Raw genomic sequence first — 9,766 nt, forward strand, 5'->3', positions numbered from 1 at the left:
TCGTGACGTTAGAGCCTGGTTATCGGCACCATTTTATCATCACATCACCTAAGTGATTATTAATTTTAATGAAGTCAAATTTTAATTCTTGGGGTTTAAAATTACTCGTGCCACATAAAGTAACGAAACGGTAAATTTATTGTACCATGCACACGCCAAAAGGGACGGTCAACGGTCAGCTGTCAGCCTGGTTCATTTTTTTCCACTAGATGACGCAATACCAAGTAACAATCCCAATTCCACATTTATTTATCCGGAATTTTTTCGCACGGAATCGATATCAGATGAAAAGGTACCCCTCGATATCTTCACTGGTCAAACTCTTGACTTCGCAACGAAAATTCAAAAGACAATTTTAGGTGGAATTTAATTCTGTAAAAAATGCTTCTAGAATCAAGTCTATATCTATAAATTATGCGGTTCAGTCATAATAATTTTTTTGACTGACATCTTGCCCCATTGTTAATTGGATGGGGAAACTTCGAATTACAAGCGCCACCTTTTGGACTCGTATTTAAGAGATTTCTTTCCCAGAGAAGCCTTTTTACGGCTATATGCAACAAGTTTTTCAAGCGGAAGGAAAAAAATGTTCCGTTCAAACGAAACACCTTAATAACGATAAAGTTCGAAAGTATGTGATTACGAATCTATTATTTATGCTCTTGTGACCAAAATTGAATTGCTGTGATTCGTCAAGCCTCTCGGATTTGGCTGCATTCGCAACTATGCATGACTCGGCTTATTTTAACGATTGGGAATTTCGTTTGAGGCTAGAATATAAGTGATGTCTAACAATAAATGTTGGTGACCCATTAATGCGTGAATTGCGCGTTATGTAGCGCAGCTTATAAACGTCTCTGGCGAACGATTTCTTTTATTTTTTAACGCTAGTAGCGCCACCAACCATCAAATGGTCGAAATAGAAAAACGTTTAGATTTGAAAGAAAACCATTAGAACGAAAATACCGCGCACATTGCACGTGTTGATTATACCGATCGTTGTTCCCATTTCGCACAAGTAAAATTATAATTCAAAACACAACGGGTTCAAGATTCGCGTCTCAAACGAGAATTCGCTTCATTATTAATTGATATTTAATGATTTTGAAGAGTGTAATGGGGAAAGAGGAAAAGAGAGAGAGAGAGAGAGAGAGAGAGAGAGAGAGAGAGAGAGTTAGAGAAAATGCACTGCTTCAAATTGCGTTCTACTGAAATGAAATAGAGAACTGTTTTTCACATTTCAACTATAATTTACGGATTACAGTAATACTTTTTTTCTGGAAATCGGCACATTCAGTCGACGGCCTGCTGGCGTCTGTATTAACTTGGTATATAATGTATTTAGATAATAAAAATAATCTATGCTGTTTCTATGCTGAAACTCAACGGTTACTGCGTAGATTGAAACGGTTAGCGTATAACGCGTTATACCGAGAAAATATTTGAAGGATTTTGCAAAATTGGCAGTGAGTTGCAATGTGTGTGCAGGCTGCATATGTGCTTTTTTACTTCAAACAAAGCAATGTCGGTGTCGACTAAGGTCATAAGAGAAAAGCATATGTCTGGGGTATTTTTAAAAGAAAAATCCTTTCGTGCAGACTCACTCATACGGTTCACTGACCCAGTGGAAAATTTTCAACATCACAAGTCGTTTGTTTCGAGTTTCTTGAATTATAATTGTATGCAGAGATGTATGAGGTGCTTAGTTTATCTCTGAGACTTAGAACCGAAATAAGTATACTTCACGAGATCGGTGAGTTGAAAATCTATCCGTTTTATTTGTTCGCTGATGAAATTGCTCTTCGAGTATTTGACAAATTAATTTAAAAAAAAAAAGAACCGAGTTAATTATAAACGAGCGCTTCAACATCCACTTCTGTAAATAGTTTATTGGTTTGTTTCACTCTGGGACTGCACATTTTATTCTAATAGATTTCTTTACCAATTTATATCAGAAAATCTATGCCTCATCTCATGTTTATAACTTTAGTATTTCTACTTTTGTCGCCTCAGCGTTGATGTTTGAAATTTCAAATTCCCGCCTAACCATCTGATTTGGTCGCGTGAATATATCCGCACTCAAGCTACAAGTTGTTATTATTATACAAATTGTTTATTAGAGGAGTTATGTTATTTTTAAAATGGCGGGAGTGTAAACTTGTTTTATTTTTGTCTAACTCTATCTTACAATGTCTATAAAAATGAGGTCGAGATCAAACGATCCTAACTTGCAGCGTAGATCTCATTGTACTCCGAGTATAATCATTTTCGATACGCGGGCTATTGTTCGATAAGATATCCTCTGATACTTTGGCAGCTGTAGCTTTTTATTTTCCTTTCATCAACACACGTGTGCAGTTTTTTTTATCTAACTAGCACGAAATTTCTTTTGTTTATTTGTTTGTTTGCTTATTTTCCAACCCAATTCCATCTTGTGTTTATTCTTCTCTCCCTATTTTACTTATACCGGAAAATTTGTAATATTATTTTGAACCGATGGGCACGTGTTCTGCTTATTCTTCGCCGGTATATATCATTATTTTCTAAGAACGTATAACCGCTGAGTTCATTTGTCTCTGTTCCAATTCAAAAATATATACTAACTTAGATATATGTAAAACTCAGGTTTTTCCCTAATTTTCACACTGTACACAGCTATACTTTTGCCACCACCGGATGCAACGTCTGCGCCTTTCTGGCAAACCTTGGCTTTACTCCAATCTACGAATGGAATTATTTCCCACATTTACTCCAACGGCGCACTTTTTAGTTGCGAGCAAATACTCACCGCAAATGCTAAGTTGTGAAAATATGATTAACCCTTTCATACATATGTTTTTTTTTATATGCGGTTCACTTGAAATTTTGCAAAGAAAACATGGCTTTTGGGGTCACTGATTACAAATTTGGACTCGAAATTTGAAAATGCAAAATGATGGAACCAATATGGCGGACTGACAAAAACAAGAAGAAGAATTTTTTGGTGTGCATTAAGTTTGTGTTAAAATTCGCATTCGGAATTTCATGGTAGATTAGCAGAAAATCCTTTTTTTTGTTGATTAGTACGAATTTCGACTATTTGTTTACACGTGCTGTTTTGGCAATAAACAAATAAATAAATTTAATATTTTTTCTACTTAGAAATATTTCAGAGACCATGTGGAACCGAAAAATACAGCAGTTGTTACCAAAAAAGTAGTTTAATAAATAAACACTCCAAAAAAAAACGTGGGCGTCCCAGCGTAAGTTAAAGGGTTAATAATGATATTGTTATTACATATGCATAGACATCGTATCACTGTTTTTTTTTCATACAACCGTAAATATCTGTGAATTACGCTTTGGCAAAAGAACAAATTCAGTACTTAAATATCGCTGATATTTTTCCTACTCATTATAATTCGTTTCGTAAGATAAATGCATTTACATGAAATTTGAGGTCTATCAGTCGGTCCTTTTATTTCTTACAGAATTCTGTTTTTATCGTTTACTCAAGGGAGTATACAATAGTCTAGAAATTTGAAAAAATCATTTTTTGTTTTGTATATTATTATAGCTACATCTTTCAAAAATATTTTATTGCAAAGTTCACACCGAATTTCCAACAATTGAGAAAGTTATGAGCACTTGAGTGAAACAATGCAGGGCGTGCGCCTTAATTAATAGAGCCGAGGCTAGAAAGATCAGCCTATGAGGAAGCTACGAATGCGGTAGAAGACATATGTGCCTCAGGAATTGCCCATTAAGGTAAAAAAAATTCCATTTATAAACGGAAATAACTATTTTCATATGAATATTAATCATAAATCAATTGATCAGAAAAAAATGGGAATAAAACAGAGCTCTGCATTTTTGGAGATCATTCGATTTTGCTTTCAAACTGACCTAATTTGTGCTTGCCGATCATAAATTTCCACCTGCGAAAATCAGTCGATGATGATAAAGCATCATTTTCTGACGAAATTCCAAATCCGTATTAATCTAATTTGTCGTCGGGCTTTTTATTTTATTATATTTTATATATTACTTGAGTTACTTTTTACAAAGAATAGCGTAATTTTTTGAAGCTTTTTCAGAACGGAGTATCGTGAAATTTTCTTTCCTTTCTTTCTACCAGTCAAGACGAAAATTTTCGTTTGTTTCTTGTAATACAGGAAATTCGAGAACACTGGAAAATCACGATGAATATGAAACAAAGCTTTTGGCAAAAAAAATTAAACATTCGAATTTTAATACTAGTTTAGAATTACTTTAGAGGAATCCTACAAGTGGTGAAAAAATCAACTATTTATTAGTGTATAATTTAAATATGAAGGGTAGGAATTCTCGACCTCGTGTATAATCTATTATTGAATCTTGGTGATCGGTCAATTATGTCATAATATGTCATTGACCGATGACCAAGATTCAATAATAGTGTATAATTTAAAACTGCGATCAATCGAAACGCCTTTTACCTAATTCGTAGCTAAAAGGTTATTTCTAGCAGCGCTTCATCAAGTGTGAAATAGAGTTTGATACAGCTGCAGCAGTGTACTTAAAAAGAGTTAGCGAATATCTGAAATTGTATTGCGAAAGTGGTGTCAACGATGGCCGTAATGTCGATTTTCCAGAACAGAATACATCTGTACAGTACGAAATTTTTTGAAAAAATATGTTTTTACGGCTTCAATCAGAAGCGTGTAACCCAGTAAACCAAAATGAATTGAAATGAATTATGTCAGTCAAAAAGGAAATTGCCACGAATTAAAACAAATTGAATAGAATCAACAGACCTGTGTGCCAATTCTTTTAAATTTCATTTGATTTGTGTTTATTCCGTTTTTGACATGCTCAATTCGTGTTGGTTTATTAAGAACTGACCTACGGTTAAACTTGCATTCAATTTTTTTTAAATATCAAACTGCTTCCACAAGATAATACAAGTGATATTGCGGGCAATTAAAAGGCGATTTTAATTCTCAATATACTGAACGTATCTGCAGCTTTGGGAGGAAAATCATGCCGCCTATGTCTTAGTTTATTTTTCTCATTCACTGGCCTCGTACGAAAGTACCGAAGAGAGGCAAAATGTTTATACACGACGGTGTGCTTGGCCGGAAGCCAGAAAATACTGCGCGTGCATGTCTTCCGACAAAAATAGAACGTGGGCCAAAATCCCCCATGACTTCTTCGCTTGACTTTATAGCACTGGGCAATAATCTCCTACGTCTTTAGGTATAGCTCAAAGACAGAGCTCATTGGAACCAGGAAACCTTGGCCAGCGCTTGAATCTTTGTGTCTTCGGCTCGCGTCGTTTGTATTAGCTACGAATATTGTAAGCAAGTATTTTTGTACTTACTGCTCTGACGCACGTGGATAAAATTCAATATTGCTTAGGCCACGAAAAAAGTAAACAAATATACAAATACAAGTGAATATAAATAAGCCAATTATATTGATAATACATTTTTTTTTACCGTTAATTACTATACAATCAATGTTTGAAATAATGCAGATCAAAAATATGATGCACTGTAATAAGGCATTATTAATAATTCAACGCAATTTAACTATAATAACGCCTTATTGTAGGCAGTTTTTGGCGAAAGCACGGTATAATAACCTCGCGATATCTACTTCGCCAAAAAACAGACCTGCAGCCTTGTACTGATGATTTTTTCTGATTTACTTGATTTGCGAAAGTGAAACACATGGTAGAGTATTCCTCAATAAGGATCCGTGATAAGAATGACCAAAAATAATCGATTTAATCGAATATCGATTACTTTTTCTCATTTAATCGAGTATAATGGATTATTTTTCAAATTCGATTAATCGACCGACCCGATTATTTTTCCTCACAATCGTTTTTTGTTTTTTACTCCCATGAACGACGCAATAAAATATCAATTTATGTGATTCAAGTATCAATTATTATCATTGTCTTACTTATACTAAGTACCTATTTGATATAATTAGTAAAAAATGAATGATCATTTTTACCTGAAATTAAGAAATATTTTAAATGAAACTGTAAAGTTTCACTGAAATTCACGAAATTTTGGTTTGAAATGCACCGTTTCAAAAAATACGAAATAATTGATTAATTTGTACCGATTAAATCGAGTCATGTTCGATTATTTTTTTGTACTCGATTAATCGATGCATCGATTATTTTTAGCTTAGTGCACATCGCTCCGTGAGAATGTAAACAGCCATCTGCAAGACTCATTGCAATGTCGGTCGATAAAAAAGCTGCCGAATCTTCATTGCATTAAAGTAACAAGTTTTCTGCCTACTTATTATTAAGTGACTACAAAGTTTTGCTTGTGCAAGATATCGTGACGCACACATACCGAAATTGATTTTGAAACAGTTTTCCGCTCGGGCGGCGCGCTACGGGCTGAAATTCTCCAATTGCAATTCATTATCATTGTAATTGGCGAGGGAATAGAATTAGCTTTCGCAGAATCAATTTCTAGATTTTGTAAAGAGCCTTTATTACAATGATTTTATAAAAATTACTTTGAACGATTGGGATTTTTGTAATTTTCATTCGTTATCGAAGGTTCATTTTCAAACTATACGGGGTTACGTGAAACTGAATAATCGGCAGTTTGTAATGATTTTTTGTTGGTAGATTACACTCATAATCTTGAGTATGCAAAGCACAGTTTAATCGATTAATCGCACAATCCTATTTTGAAACTAGCTCAACAACCGATTTCAGTGTTCAAACTCCACATACCTATTTGGATATTTAATAACTGCCACCCAAATTAACACAAATTTTCTTGTCCCATCTAGAAGGCGTTGCTGCTGACAGGGATGCTTATTTTCATAAAAAGGCTGACAATAAATAATACTTGCAGGAAAATTTGGCTTCGTATGGGATTGGGGAGATTAACCCTGATTCAATTTTTGTTACAACGCATACGCGACTCACGATCAGTCCAATAGTACTCAATTGCAAGCAATTATTCTTCTTTTTCTTTCCCTATTTATATAAGTATCTGGTTCCTAAACAGATGAACCCATGTACCACTTCAAAGAATTTCAGATCGCATTAAATAATATAAATTATTGGAAATCGCAATAATTTATAATTAAATACATGAATGAATAATTACCTAAAATGTTAGATATGATGAGAGACCAATGGCAGCAAAATGTAGAGAGAGGGTAATAAGAGTACGAGTGAAAGGCAGGTGGAGTCTACAGCGATAGAGCAAGAGAGTAGTAAAGAGTTGATGGTAAAGGTAGTAAGATGAGAGGCGGAAGAGAATAAGGAGAGAGTAGGGAAGAGAGCTATGTGTGTGAGTCGAACTATAGAAGTAAGAGAACGAGAAGAACATGTTGAATTACCTGATTTATTAATTCTGCGTCTCTAATTTATCGTCGTATTGTTAATGTATTGTTATCATGAATACATAACTCGTTCCTTCTACCGACTCCTGAGTGGAAAGGAATATTTCTCCCTATAATTAATATTTCCTTATCCAAGTCATTCCCTACACACGCCTAACAGAAATATAAAAAAAATTATTATGCTTCAAAAACGTTCATCAGTTAATTTTGAAATTATTTTTGTAACAGACAGTTCAATGCAAGAGTTGTAGATATAATAGTATTTACAAAACAGCACTGCTCAAAATTATTGTGGGACCTATAGTTTTCAAGATAAAAACAAGTAATGATACAAAAAACTAATCATGCCCTTATTTTCAAAATGTCGATTGAATGGTGGTGCCCCTCACTCCAAAAACTCAAAGTTAGGCTTACAATAAGATCAAACCTTCGACAAGATAGAACAAAATACAATTGTTGCGTACCCAAATGCAGGGTTGGCCTTTTTTCAATACCGGATTTACATAACCGACTTACATAACAAAACCTTTAAATTTCTAAGACGCCTAATTGAAGGCACCCCACCAACAACAAAGTATAAAAAGACAAACTGTACGACTATTTCTTAATCTTGCCAGGAAGACGGAATGCCCTGCATTCACGTCACTCCCATACATGATTCGAAATCATTGATCTCTTTAGTGTTCGATATAATACAGTCAGCAAACAAAATGTCTTGTCATGTTATCTCAGCTGTTGATCCGACAGCCTTCTGGTTATCTTATTTAAATGCCTTAAGGCCGAATTGGTAGGAAAAGGCCCCTACAAATCGAACCAGATATGATAAGATTTTGGCTGTAAGAGTTGCTAGGAAAGGATGTTTTCACTCGATTTTGTGGTTTTTCGAAAAAACCTTAATCTCAATTAACTCAAACCCTGGCGTGCTTCAAGACGGCCGAATTGATCAGGATGCATTCAAAATCCTAGTTCTAAGAATTCACCGATTCACATTCCTGGTGTTATATTATAAAAATTTGCAGTCCCCCCGTAGTTAGTGCAACGGACGGGAACTCGGAAAATAATAACTCACTGGCTACTTCATCGACTATCGCAATCAGCCAAAATACTATACTGAACGCTGCCAGCCTACGTAGTCACTGTCAACGGCTCAGAACCACCCTCTACCTCCTCGCTCTTTGGGCTCGGATGAACATTCATTCACAAGATTTCTAGCTTCAACAAAAACTGGGGTTTCAGAGATAGAAAGAGTCGAGAGCGAATCTATTGGCTATTCCTCCCCCTCTCTTTCTTTGGGTCTCGGTAAGGGTATTTCAATTTTTTGTTATTTGTTGTTCTCTTTGCATTACTACAATATCTAATCTTCAACTAACCGCAGAGTCAAAGCAAACCAGGGACACCTCCGATGAGGACCCTGGAGATTCGAATTCACCTTATAATAAAAGAGGAACTGACATGAAACTCCCTGGATGCCGTCTTTCAGGGTCCGTGATAATAGATACAGGCAGGGTGACCGTGCTCCATATCTTGTTCAGGTGTATGATAAACACGGGGGCAACGCTGGCAACGAAAACTCACAAGGGTAACGGCCTACTCAAAGATGTCGCTAACATTAAAGCCTCTGGTATCAATCGGTATAACATCTTTAATAATATTGAGGATGTGAATTTATCTGTGGACCAGGGCATTCATATGTGTAATCTAGCCTTAGGGGCATAAGTGTCCGATGGCTGTATTTATAAAATCACTTTAGTTAAGGGTGTCGAGCCCTTGCTTTCGGAGGAAGAAATTTTTAGAAAACTTTACAGCCTTAGACCGCGAAAGGATTCCTTGGGTCTTCCGAGCTCCTGACGGTAGCTTTGGCAGGGAAAATTCATCTTGGATTAAGATCTTCTTTCGGCGCATGGCCCTTCCTAAAAAGGTGGCCATTTTCCTCAATGTGAGGGACTCGCCATAGTCTCAGCCTTCAACAAAATTTCCATCGTCTATGCGGTGAAGGAATATTCATTTTCCGATACGGATCATTTTGGCCTGTTACTAGATAGCGACCTAACTTTAAAGGAACTGAAATGGTCCATCCACACTTCCAAATGTAGCTCCTCTTCTGGAATAGACTTCATAACTAACGAAGTGCTTAAACGCTTCCCTTCCTAGGGCCAAGATTTTCTTTTATCCTTCGTTAACAAAATCCTTAGGGCACACGATTTTCCGACCGCTTGATCACTCTACTCGGTAGTTTTTGCACCCAAGTCGGGTTCTAACGGATTTAGGCCCATCTAACTTTCCTCAGCAATCCTCAAAACACTAGAATGGATAATAAATTTCAGGCTACTTTGATGGGTCGAAATCGGCAAATTCTGCTGAAATGTTTTTACAGTTTCAGGAAAGGAATATCTGTTAGCAATAATGTCACAACAGA

The sequence above is a fragment of the Neodiprion pinetum genome, chromosome 2 (genome assembly GCF_021155775.2).
Source record: "Neodiprion pinetum isolate iyNeoPine1 chromosome 2, iyNeoPine1.2, whole genome shotgun sequence".
In the NCBI taxonomy this organism is placed as follows: Eukaryota; Metazoa; Arthropoda; class Insecta; order Hymenoptera; family Diprionidae; genus Neodiprion; species Neodiprion pinetum.